This window comes from Anolis sagrei, chromosome 1 (genome assembly GCF_037176765.1).
Source record: "Anolis sagrei isolate rAnoSag1 chromosome 1, rAnoSag1.mat, whole genome shotgun sequence".
In the NCBI taxonomy this organism is placed as follows: domain Eukaryota; kingdom Metazoa; phylum Chordata; class Lepidosauria; order Squamata; family Dactyloidae; genus Anolis; species Anolis sagrei.
In genome coordinates, this window is record NC_090021.1 from 51,124,713 (window position 1) to 51,138,660 (window position 13,948).

The window sequence follows — 13,948 nt, forward strand, 5'->3', positions numbered from 1 at the left end:
CTTTAGTGCAATTTCTAGCAACACTACATCCAGTGACAATTTCTCCTTCCCAAGAATAAGAAATCCTAACTGATAGGGAACGAATGAATAAATGTGGAGGCTAGGAAGCTAGTCATACAAAGTCGCCCAGGGCTGATCTGGAGTACATCATTCTGGGCATGTCTGCAGTAAGAACCTGAACCAACAATACTGCCTTTTTCCTTGCACCAATTAAAATTTGAAAATCACTACAGAAAATGCTTCAGTTGGACTCCATAAAACGGAAAATCGCCCTGTTTTGCAAGCCTTGCAAATGCTGATTTATTATAATATTTATACTTGTTTTATATACCTGGAATCATATAAATATTTCTCAGCCGGGGCGCCGCTCTCTCCCAGCATTGGAAAGTGTGTATGGGAAGAGGCCCTGGGAGCTCGCATCCAGGGACCGTGCTCCACCGCCCAGCCACCAGTCGACCTCACTTATGGTGAAGCCACCTCTGGCTGAGTGAAGCAGTTGGCGAGTGTGCCCGCTGTTGCTTCCTGCCTCCTTCCTCATGCTTCTTCTGTCCTTCCTGGGCCCAGCTGGGCCCAACGGAGCATCTGGTGTATGCCATGTCTCTCCCGAAGATCGCCTTTGGCCTCCTTCCTCACACTGGCCTGCACTGGGCACAGAGGACAGACCTCCGCTCACAGTGCCTGCCTTCCTGCCTGCCTAAACTTGAGCCAGGAGGTGAAAACTTTTATTATTATTGTTGTTGTTGTTGTTGTTGAGGCTGGGTGCCCATCTGTCAGGGGTGCTTTGATTGTGCTTTCCCTGCATGAAGGCAGAACGAAGGGGGTTGGACTAGATGGCCCAAGGTGTCTCTTCCAGTTGTTGTTTATTATTATTATTATTATTATTATTATTATTATTATTATTATTATTGAGGCTGGGTGACCATCTGGAGTCTGGGCAAGCGTTTTAAAACAGAGTGGTGAATTTTCTCTCTCCTCTCCCCTCGCTTCTGCCTGGAGTCTGGCAAGCGTTTTAAAACAGAGTGGATGAATTTCCTCACTTTGCTGTCCCTCCCACTTCAGGCTTACACTAGAGAAGCTGTTTTAAACCAGCATGGATGAATTTCCTCCCTTTGCCCCCCCCCCCTTTTTGGAGTAAAACAACTACTTTCAAAGTAAAGACCACCCAATGAAACAGGAAATAACAGTTTCAAACCATTATTCGGAATTTCGAAGTCTTGGAAGTTTAAAAAAGTTTTGAACATTTTTTTCTATGAAAATCGGAATTGATTTCCAAATCAAACCACCAGCATCCGAAACGAGTTTTTAATCAAACAAGCCTACTAAGTAGCATTGATCTACATGGAAGCAGGATTATATGCTTCTGTATCAGTCATGGGTTTCCCACTCTTGCTGAACCTGTCTCCCCCTTCTGCATTTCCTCCTTCCCTATATGACTCAAATGGCTGCCCCACCCCTCTCCTTAGAAAAAAACATTCTTCTTGTATAAGGCAGGCCACCAGATGATAAATAAACCTTATAGAACTGCCTAACATTGCCAAGCGAGGAAAGTGTCAGCATAATAGTCATTCCTTAAAGGGGCAGAGCTCTCTTTAATTCACCCACTTGTATTCAGTTAGCCTATTCACTTCTCTCTCTGGAGCCCCTGGTGTTCCAATCATGTTTCAGGAGTACTATCTCCTCCCAAAAAATTACTTTATTCAGCCAGAAAAAATTAAGCAATACTTTACTATAGAAGCAAACAAAGCCAGATATTCTTAATAGACAGTCTGAACTAGAATCCATGGTGTGAGTTTGTGTAATTTGGACTTTGTTCTTCTCTGAAATATCCTTTGCTGAGCAAGACAAAGCATGTGCAAGAGTACCAAATTGAATCTGCTCTTTAGAAGAGATCTGGATAAGACGCCAACGAGAAGAAACAATGGCAAAAGAAACAAGTAGCTATGTGGAATTTGCAGAGAAGTTCTTAGAGGACCAAAAAGATAACAACGATGAGCTACTATTTTCTTTCAGAGGAGTACTATATCCTAGTCGTCTATGTAAAGCAGAGACTTTTGAAGCTCTTGAAACCATGGAAGCCAGAAAGGATGATGTCTTGATAGTGGCTTATCCTAAATGTGGTGAGTATTATTTTGAGAAGAAATTAAAAGGAGGAAAGTTTTGATATTGATTCTTACTTGACCTGGTGATTATTATTTGATGGCAGGTGCCATCTCTTTCCTGCTCAGTTGGAAGTACAGTCTTCTACATTTTCTGGACCTAGGGGTGCAAAGGTGGAGCAACCGAATTTTAAAAAGTATTTTTTTAACTGAGAGAACATCTGTCTAGGAATGTCTTGCTCCTCCAGAATCCTTGTTTATATCTTCAAGCAAAGTTATGCCTATCAGGTGCCTGTAGTAGCCCATTCTGTCTTCCTAATGCTGTTCCCCATCTCACAGATCTTCCCCAGGGATGTAACTAACCAAGCAATGCATACCTTCTTGCTCCATGTTCAGGTAACTGGTTATGCTAACGTCAAACCTTAGTACTCCATGACTAGCTGTCCCATCCTTAGGTTAGAGTTATCAGACTGGAAACTGGCGACGGCTTTTGTATATTGAACACTTTAGTACAAGAAATAATTTCAATAGGTATTGCTTGTTGTACATCCAGTTAACAAGCAACACTCCTGCTGAAATTAAATAATGACTAACCTGGAGCTATCTTTAATTTGAACTCTAGCCACTCTCCCCGTGATACTTTGATCTCTTGCAACTTTAGGTCTGCATTTTCTCCATCTCCTTTGGCACTGGAATGCTCTTTTGCTATGGGAGCTATGTGGGCCAACCAGATATGAGAAAAGTTCATTCAGTGTCAAATGACTCCAAGGTCACATGCACCTTGTCCTGCTTCACAGGTACAGATATGTGGGTGGCATTTTGCAAGACCACATGATAAGGAAAAGTGGAAGAATGTTTTTGGAGCATTTGATGAAGTGATCTTTTTGTGCTGTTTTGGCTGACATTATTTGAGTCAAAGTATGAGGAGGCAGAATGCCATCCCAAGATTGTTCTTTGCTCATTTGCAAAATGCTAAATGGTTGTTAGAATTATTAAAATCTAGTTATTTTAATACCCCATAATTTAGCACAGAGGTTTGCTAAATTCTCGTCTCTGTGTGTCTTATCTTTTGGAAGCCATATGGAACTCATTTGCTTTTATGTTGCAGGTACAAATTGGTCACAATATATTGTAAACAATATGGTGGCTGAAATGGACAAGGATGTAACCCCCCCAAATAACTTTCAGCTGCTTGAGTTTGGATGTCCAGAAAAAATTAAGGTGAGCATAAACTCAAAGTCTTTCTAGAAAAGTTAGTGTATACATGTCTTCTGTTGACAGTATGTCACATTTTATAACAATTTTTAATGGGAAGGGAATGGTGTGCAAAGCAAAGAAAGGCCCCCTTTTCTCAATTTGAGGAAGCCTCCTAAATTGGGGCTCACTTCTGCTTTATATCATGTTTATACATATCATTGCCCCTTTCCACTGGTGGAATTGTTGTTGATTAAAGACAAATCTGTGCTGTTCCATTATCTGGGTGGAGGTCACAAAGGAGCACTAGAGAGAGAGAAGGATAGTCCATTTAAGGGGGGGGGGGGTTGAAGGATAGTCCATTTCCCCCGTTTTCGCTGGTTATTCCCCCTTTTCCCTTCCCATTTCATGAAGGAGGGTTGTTTCCACAATAGGGACATGGATGGGGGGAATAACCAGCGAAAACGGGGGGAAATAGTTTTCCTCCTTCAACCCACCCTCCACCCCCATAAAATGGACTGCCCTTTCTCTTGCTAGCACTCCCTTCTGGCCTACACCTGGATAATAGAATACTAACAACAAATCATTAATGTTGATAATCAGAAATGTGAAATTAATTTGCCAAAAATATGGGGAAGGAAGTATTTAATTCATAGTTAGTGTTACCAACTGTAATTCTATGTAGTTGTAAGCGTCTGGTAAATCAAGACAACAGAGTTCAGATTAAGTTTTTTTCGTGCTTCTGAGCATATGCAGAGCATTTTAGGCATAAATAACTATAGATTCTGCCTTTCCATATACCTAGAATCAAGCTGTGAAGTCCACAAAGGTCAGTGTTAGAATATATGTTTAGGACTAAGTACTAAGGAGTCAAGTATCCCAAGTTCACGCCTCCATATCTCGAGTTTTATTGCAACCTTAGTGTAACATCTCCTTCACCTTCTACAATAAATAACAAGGCAGTTCTTTGTATCTCAAGTGTGGCGTGTCATACTAAACAGTAAATTCCTAATTTCTATTTACATAGATGTCATACATTGTTACAAATGTTGTATATTGCTTTCCAGGCCCTGCTTCACTATTTCCCAGACTAATAAAATGTGTTAGGGTACCTAGTTCCATACAATCATCCTGTATTTCCATGCTTTCCAGAAATGGAGGTCAACTTGAGTCCTTCCACATGTGTGAAGAAAACCATTTGCTTGCTAGTGACTGTTTTTACCTTTTACTCTAGGATATAAACGAATGGCCTTCCCCCGCGAGTATTTACAACACATCTCCTTTACGATAACATTCCTAAATCATTTTTTGAGAATAAGGTGAAGGTAAGTGACTAATTTCATCCTGCTATCATTATCTTACAGGACTGCTGGGTCACCTTTCAGGCAGTAGTTACTAAATAATTGATTTCTATAGACCTCACAATATGAGTATGGGATTATCCACATAACTGCAGTCAGAACTGTTGTTGTTTTTGTCAGAAAGACATCTTCTACAACCCCTTTGCGGCATAAACCAAATCACATCATATAATGCTCCTTTCCTGCCTTCCTTTTCTTTGCAGTTAGTATCCAAATGTTTGAGGCAAATGTTTATGGACCCAAGCAGGGAAACATGGATCAATATGAAAAAGTTGACCCACAGTTTTGTTGGGAATTGTTTTTCTGACTGAAATTTTTAGAATTACAGGCAGTTCCTGAGTTACGAACACTCGACTTACAAATGACTCATAGTTAAGTACGGGGGTAAGGCAAAAGGAAGTGAGAGAAATCTACCCCTTGGAAGGTAAATTCATTTCTGAAAGAGTTGTCATGGGGAAAGGGGTCTCCACTGAAACTTTATCACCAATACTTGTTTCCACAACAAGCCAAATGTTTCAAAATCCAATTTTTACAAGATCAGAAAGTGAGGTGAAATCTTCTGAAGAGGGACACAGGCAGCAAAACAAACAACACAGGTTGTTTAATCTTCCCTGTACTATCCAAAGCATGCACATGCATTTGTGTGTGTGGAGTGAGGGTGTAAATATGGATATGGCTCGAGTTGCATTTAAAAATGTACCCTTTCCAACTTACATTCAAATTCAACTTAAGAACAAACCTACAGAACCTATCTTGTTTATTACTTGGGGACTGCCTATATGCATATAGGGCAGGTGGGATGTGAGGTAATTCATTAGCCCAGTTTTTGATCTGGGCTAAACATTTCCAGATTTTTACCTTTGCCTCTAAACTTATGTTAATTTCATTACAGAAACTGCTCATGTTATTAGATGCCAATGGCTGCTGAAATCAAGAGTCTAAAATGCCTTTTATTTTTGTTGAAATAGATACTTGTGATATTTCGAAATCCTAAAGATACGGCTGTGTCCTATTATCATTTTCAAAACAAAAATCCTTCACTCCCCAGTATCAGCTCCTGGGATGAATTCTTTCAAAAATTCATGAATGGCGAAGGTATGTCAGAAGTGTTTCTTGCTCTTTTTAAAAGTCTTGTAAGGGATTTAAATGCTTATGAAGGCTGGCATTTTATGGACATGAGGCAGTTGGGATAATTAGAGCCTTAAATTGCTCATGTCTCTCATGGAAAAGAAAGGCTTTAGTTAGTTACTCTAAGGCAGGGGTGTCAAACTCATTTTCATCAAGTGCAACATCAGCCTTATGGTTGCCTTCAAAGGGAAATCTATGGGCAGAGATTGTGTGGATACAGACATAGTGGTCAGTGCTCTTTAGAGTTTACTCAATTTGGGCCCCCAGATATTACTGAATGACATCTCAACTGATTATCCACCACATAGACTGGAGATTAAGTGGAATTGCAATCCAACACTACTTGTGACTGATGATTGGGAAAAGCTAAAGGACATTTTACAGTCAAACATCATATCCACAAGCCTTGTATCTAAATTCAAAGCTCACTCTCCCATCTCAACAGAACAAACTGCCACCTTCCCATTGTTACTGTATCCCAACTCCCATCAGCTCTAGTCATGCTGTCTAATATTGAGTAATACAGAAGTGGTTGTCCAGCATCTGGAGAGTCATGTAAAATGCCCTGATAGGTTGGATTTAGCCTGTGGGCCTTGAGCTTGACACATAGGAAATAAAGGGACTGCCATCATTTAGGTATTGCTCTAGGACTCTGGAGACCAGGGAACCTCTCTTGAATATAATATTGTCAAGAAAAAATCCTTAATACAACTTGAAACAATTTGAAGGCACATATCACCACCATCTTAATCATCTTGAACTCGAAACAGTATCCATAGTGAATATGCAAACAGATATTTGGCACATGTCATATCTTTGGCATTTTTCATATTTTTGAGTAATGAATCGGAAATATTTTATGCATAGTTATGTCTACATAAGCAAGTGTGATATAATAGTTTTAATATTTGATTGGATCTCCCAGAAACCAGGATTCACATTCCTCCTCTACCATGGAAAACTATTGTTGTCTCAGGCAAGTCACATTCTCTCCACCTCATAAAGACTGGCAAACCTCTGAATAATTCTTGCCAGGAAAAACCTAGAATAGGATTGCCATTAAATAAGGGTCTTCTTGAAGGCACATGGCAGCAATAGAAAGAATTACTTCAGTAATTAACTTCTCTTATATAACCTTTTACTACTTCATCACACTAGTGAAGCTGTTAAAGGCAGGGCTCCTCCCTAAACTACAAACCCCAGAATTCTGCAGGAGGCAGAAACCGGATTTTAAGTGGATTTTTTCTCTAGTGTGTAGATACAGTGGGAAACAACAATATAGTCCTCCAAATGTTGTTGACTCAAATAGTGTTTGGTGAAGTTTGGTGAATTGCCAGTCCATCCCTGCTCCAGGGGAGGAGGACAGAGGCGTGTTGGGGATAGTCATGTCTCTGTGCCCTCTGTTTATGGGCAGTTACAGCAGAATTATGGGGTTATAACTGTGCAATGTGAAATGGCTGCTGGTCCTTCTTATACAAATTAAATCTCATTGATTCCTTGGGGTACAAGCTTATATACTCTTAGAAGTAAACAAGTTGAAAGTCATTTAAACTTAGTTAGATGTAAGTAAGTTTTACATATACATGGGATATGGCTCCAACCTTTTTGTATGTGTTTGCCATTGTTGGTGTCATTCTGACATTTCTTTTCCATTTCCAGTTTTGATGTATCTTATTGACATGTCCTTTCAGTTGCTTAGCAATCCTACTTTGAACATGCTCTTGCTTGGGACAAACACATGGATGATGAAAATGTCATGATCCTCACATATGAAGAGCTGAAAGAAGTGAGCATATGGACTTGATTTTCTGAATGCTGTTGTAGAAGGAGCTCTCCATTACCAAGCAGTGCATCTACACTGTAGAATTAATATAATTTGAATACAGTTTAACAGCAGTTGCTCAGTGCTATGGAATCCAGCGATTTGTGGTTTGTATATCATTGAGCCATGACAGTTCAAGTGCCTTTAAACTACAGTCATTCTTAGCCTTACAATTTTTAATTTTTATTTTGGGGATCCCATATAATATATTGCAATGGGAGACAGTGAATTCTACTGAAGACTAATCCTGAGGAGGATTTCATTGATGTTTCCATTGATAGAGAATGAAAAGGAGTTGCTAAAACTACCTAGTTGCTAAAACGACATCACTAACTAACTAGTATAAAAGGAAATGCATGTTGTACACAAATATTCATCACACACAAATGAAATTATGGGAGCTGCACTCTGAATGGCCATGTGTTTGCTGTCCTTGTTACATACCTCCATGTTGTGCAAATTTTGCCATATCATATTCAAAATTGGGGCTAGAGCATGAATGTTATTTATTCTGTTCTAATTATGATGTCATAACTAACTTGATTGTATTATTATTTTACAGAATCTGTATGAGGGAATTAAGCAAATAGCTGAGTTTTATGCATTTCCTCTTTCTGAAGAGCAGATTAAGTCTCTGGCAAGCAAAGCAACCTTCCAAGGAATGAGTAACAGATCCTCCCAAACCCACGGTTCAATTGCTCCTGTCCTCTTCAGAAAAGGTGCCATTTATATGCCATTTTAAGAATCCTTGGTAGAAGGTTACATTTTATTCAATTCACATAAGACCTCTCCAGTGGAGATTAACATATTTCTGAGGGCAAATCCACACTGATAACTTAATTTGATGTGAACCCAGCAGAGAAGGATATGATTACACTGTGCAGATAAGTAAATGTCAAGTTCTGTAATGGATTCCAAGCCTGGATGGTACTTGTATGTATTACAAAAGCTGGCTATGGAATAGTTCCAGAATCCACAGTATCTGCAGCTTCACAACCATGGACAATGAATGCCATTGCCCCCAATTCTCCACTCCCATAATGCGCATGTGCCAAAATGCGAGTGGAATCAGCACCTACAGAGTTTTGGAGGAGAGGAGGTACTCTAGAAGATAAAATATACCTTTATAGATTTTAAAAAATTAAAAATGTATTATTCATTAAGTAGAAAATATATCTTCATAATTTAATAACAAGTGAAAGTATCTTTTTCAAAAAGAAAAAGCTTCCAAATATACAGACATTACGTCAATGTTTCTTACTTCCTGGCAGGATTTCTAATCTCTACATAAACTAGTATTTACATGTCTTCTCAGATGGAAATTACTTATGACTCAACTTGCTTAAGGTGACAGTCCTAGAGGTGAGTCGCACTGGACTCACTGAGATATGCATCTAGAAAAAGCACACATGTAGAACTTTAGCACAATGTAAGAACGTAAAAATATATAATTTCGTTCATACTTTGTAGAGATAGATCTATATTGTTTCTAGGTGTGTTACCAGTCACCTTGAACCTGGTTACTAAGAGAAAGATAGCATACAAATAAATAAAACAGAAAAGTACAATAAAAACAATAAAGTAAGCAAACAAAGACAAAACTATATTGAAACATCTTACAAACCTCTGGATCTTCATTTAGGATGGAAGAAATACTGGAATTCATTTCTATTTGTTCTTCTACAGGTGAAGTGGGCGATTGGAAGACATTGTTCACGGAAGCTCAGAGCCGGGAAATGGATGCAAAATTTGAAGAGTATTTAGCAGGAACAAAACTGGGCAGAAGGCTAAGATATAATAAATATTGCAAATTCTGAAGTTATGCCTTAAATATTTCTTGATACTTTTAATCAAGAAATATATAGAAAACCAATACATTTTCTCAATGTGTTGCTTCATTATTTTTAAGTTAATGGGTCAAATTTTAAATCATTTTTAGATTACTAGTCCTCTGTTTATTGGATCTGCACCCCAATTGGCTGGTGTTCTGATATCGTTGCCACCTCCAGGCAGGGATTCCCTGGTGGAAGGGAGGAGATGGAGGGAGATTGGCATGAGGAGGACCAAGCAGCTGTTAACAGGCGGCTCTCCTAGGAGGAGAGTGTTAATTGCTGGGTAATAAAGCTTGACGGATTGCAGCCATAAAGTAATCAGCTTTATTGACAATTATTTACACACAGAACATCGCAACCCAGAGCAAGCAGGTCTGCTCCAGAAAAAAAGCATCAAACAAGAATGGCGACTCTCAGCCTTCTTCTACACAGCAATTCCATTCAGACATCCGGTCTCACACAGAGGAACTCTGTAGAGATGTGTTTATTATAAAGTGTTATTTATAATGTGTTTAAACTGTATTTATAATGTTTATTATAGAGTGTTTAATGTACTGTGTTGAATCTGTATTTATGTATTACATTTATTGCCATGGCCTAGCTGTGAGGGATAGGTTGCCATGGTGACAAGACAAGGCAGAAGAGGAGGTGGGCGGAGCTTAAGGAGAAAAAGGTTTGAAAGTGGCAGTTAAGCTCCAGTCCGGTGGAGGAGACCCGGAGAAGAGCAGAGCCAGTTAAGGGCTCTGGGAAATAGCAGAGTCAAGAAAGGACTCTGGGGAAAGTAGTTTAGTCCGGTGGAAGAGACCCGGGGAAGAGGAGAGCCAGTTAGGGCTCTGTTGTGAAGCTGTGAGAATTCAGTAGTTCCTAGAATTTGTGAATATTTCTTCAGCAAGAGAGCTGAAGGTGTTACCTTGTTAGATTGCTTAGGTTAAAAGAATCTAACAGAGGGGGTCTTCAGGATTGCCAGTAAGGAAAGACTGGTGATCAGTGGTTTGTTCCGAGTATAGGGCAAACAGTGTGGACATTCACAATAGGGAACTCTGAAGTAGTATAAGCACTTCACTAAAGAAGAAGTTTGTAGAATTGTATCATCAGAAGCATGTATCTCAAACCAGCCATTTTGTAACATCAAGCCTTGTGCCAAGTTCAAATTCTCAAAACTGCAACAATTACGTTCTGTTAACAATAAATCTTGTTCTCTTTGTATTTCAAACCTGCCTCCTCCATTGCTTTTATGCTTGGTGCATTCCACACTACCAAAATCACCTCACAACATATCTAAAGATAAACAGAGACATAAACCAGCGTCTCTAAACATATTGGTGGCAGCTTAATTGATATTTAAAAGAAGGTTCCTCACAGAATATTGGTGGCATTAAAGAAGATTAATACTTCCTCACATAATTTTGGTGGCATCTAGTGGGATTAACGCTTCTTTACATTTTTGGTGGCAGACGACGGGATTCGTGTAACAACTAATCGAGTGCCTTAAGTTTAATTTTAAAATAAGTTGTGAGGTAAAAGTTGTTGACAACATGGCTACCAGGCGGCAGAGAAAGCTGGCTGAAGAAAGAGAGGGAGACCAAGGAGAAAGTTCGGGCTCTGAGATAGAGACAGAGCCAGTGCCTATGTCAGAAATGGCTTATAAATACAAACTGGAAATGGAGGAAAAACGATTAGAGATGAAACGATTGGAGATGGAGGCAAAACAAAAAGAGAGAGAACTAGAGATGGAGGAAAGACAAAGAGAGAGAGAACTGGAAGAAAGACAAAGAGAATTTGAGGAAAGACAAAGAGAAAGAGAGAGAGAACAGGAGTTAGAATTGAAAAGAATGGAGTTTGAGCTAGAAAAACAAAGGTTGGCTTTGGCACAAACATCCAGTGTTGTCCAGGAAGGGAGATCTGGAGTGGATACCCCAGATTTGACAAAGAAATTCCCAAAATTTACCAAAGGTGATGACCCAGAGAAATTCCTTATATCTTTTGAGAGATGTTGTCGAGATTTTGGGTTGGCTAAAGACAAATGGATGATATACCTAAGACCTCAGATAAATGAGAAGCTTTTACAGATTTATGGACAGATGCCGGAGGAGTCTTGTAGAGACTATGATCTGTTTAAGAAACAGGTTCAACAGGAGTATAGATTGACTCCTGAATATTATAGATTTAAGTTCAGGACGTTGAAGAAAGATAAAACACAAAGTTTTGCTCAGGTGGCCTCTAGATTGTCTCAACTGTTCGATAGTTGGATAAAGACGTCTGAGGTAGAAGATTATCATCAGCTGAGGGAACTTTTGAAATTGGAACAATTTTTCCAATTAGTTCCTTATGAAATTCGTTGGGTGATTCAAGATCGCAAGCCATCCACGATTGTAGAGGCAGCGGGTATGGCGGATCAAATAACAACCTTGAAAGAAGGATTCAAAGGGGAAGATCTGCCAAATGACAAAAAATAAACAGGCAGCCATTTTATTCACAACAAAAGCGCCCACAGCAAGAAAAGGGTGCTGACATAGAAAACACCCCCTATAGGAGGCAGAGTGTAATAAGACCAACTGCTCCTGAGGTAAAACGACGGTGCTTTCAATGTGGAGAATGGAATCATTTAAAATATCAATGTCCCTTGTTAAGGAAAGAGAAAACAACCCTCTTTGTGAATAAAATGAAAGAAACACCAAGGGCAGAAGCAGATACTGTTTCAAAGGAGAGTTCAAGCTCAGAGCCTCAAGAGAAACAATGTCTGTTTATCCTGTCAGGCAGCCCATCTAAGGACTACTTAGAAACCATTTCTATTGATCACAAAGACAGGAAAGGACTCAGAGATACAGGTTCCGAAGTATGCATCGCGCACCCTGAAATAATACCTCAGAAATTCCAACAGCCAACCTCTGAAATAAAATTAAAAGGTTTAGGTCCCGCGATCCCAACACCCGTGGTGACTTTGCCGATAGAATATAAAGGATGGAAGGGTATGTGGGATTTTGCAGTCAGTCCTGACATGCCATATCAATGTTTAATTGGAAATGATTTGGCTGAGGAGATTAAATTCTGTAAGATGGCGTGTGGGGAGAAAGAATGTAACAATGAAAGCCCTGAACAGAAAGCCCTGTGTTTTGCCATACAACAAGATGGGGACGAGAGTCCAGAAACCAGCGCTACAGTGGCTGAGCTTGTTAAGAAGACGGGAGGAGTTGAGGAAATTCAACAGGAACAAAGAGCAGAAGAACAACCCTATAGATTTATTGCTGAAGATGGTGTTCCAAATATAAAGTCAGAAGTGTACAGCCAGAAGAGACCATGCAAACGAGGAACAAGCCCTGCAGCAGAGCCGATTCCAGTGGCTGATTATTTGAGAGCCAGTGAAGAGAGTATAGAAACAATAGGTCTGGAAAGACAAGTGATAAACTCTGAGGAGAAAGAGGAATCCTTGACCTTAAAAGATGTATTTCCTTCAGCTCCACGTAAAGAAATTACCTCAGCTGAACTTTTTGACAAAGACAATAAAATAAAATCTAAAGGGAAAGCTAAAGGAAAACAAACTCTGGACGTGACAGTAGAAGCTGATGCGAGTCCAGAATATCCAGGGGTCTTCTGTGAAACAAAGATCCATACACCTGAAGGGCTAATTGAAATTAAGATGACTTCTGGACATGATTCATCCACTGTAAAAGTTCCAGATGATCAAACAAAAGAAGTTCTAAAGAATGGAACTATAGCTGAGGATAAGAGTTTATGTGAAACTTATCAAAGAGCTGGCATCAACAAAATGATAAATACAAGATTGTACCCTATGACAGGTGATGGTGAAAAAGAGAGACATTTTGTTGAGAGTAAAACTTTAGATCAACTCTTCCTTGCTAACTCTGAACATGTCGATGTGTCTACATCTGAAGAGAGGGTGAACAGAAAAAGAAGATTTGGCCAGGTGTCGGAAGAGAAATCTCCTTTATCCTTGAACAAAGAAGAAAGAGAGAATAAAAGCCAAGTTGATAGACTGACAAGAAAACTAATATACACAGACTATATTGGTGATAAAAGGAAGAATTTACAATTTCCAGCTTCGGGGGTTCATCCAGACTACAGTGATGAGATCACAAGGGAGAGAGTAGGTGTTCTTGTTCGTTCTTCCAACGGTGGCGAGTTCTCTTCAAGACCAGGAGAGAATATTCAAGGAAGTGCTGATTCTTCGCAACAACAGAGTGCTACGCTGAAGCAAGTCTCATTTCAAGCCTTAGGACTCGATAAAAACAGAACTGTTCCTGATAATTGGAAGACCAGATGGAAAGAGGATAACTCCAGCAGCGGAGAGGAGAAAGAAGAAGAATGTGCTACTGGGGGAAGTGTATTGGCCTGTTATAATTTGAGAATGGGTATCAGGGAAAGGAGAATTGGAATTGAGTAAAAGAAAAAACAAAAACCTTATTCTCTACAGGGGCCAGATCAAATAACACATTGCGTAATAAAAGTGTTAATGTAAAAAGGTAATAGATGTGTAATGTAGTGTAATATTTTAAA

The 13,948-nt window shown here is 39.5% G+C and overlaps 1 pseudogene; it reads left to right on the plus strand.

The window, feature by feature from the left end:
• The first annotated feature begins 1,574 nt into the window (after positions 1 to 1,574).
• Positions 1,575 to 9,747, plus strand: LOC132761263 (sulfotransferase 6B1-like; annotated as a pseudogene).
• The last annotated feature ends 4,201 nt before the right edge of the window (positions 9,748 to 13,948 follow it).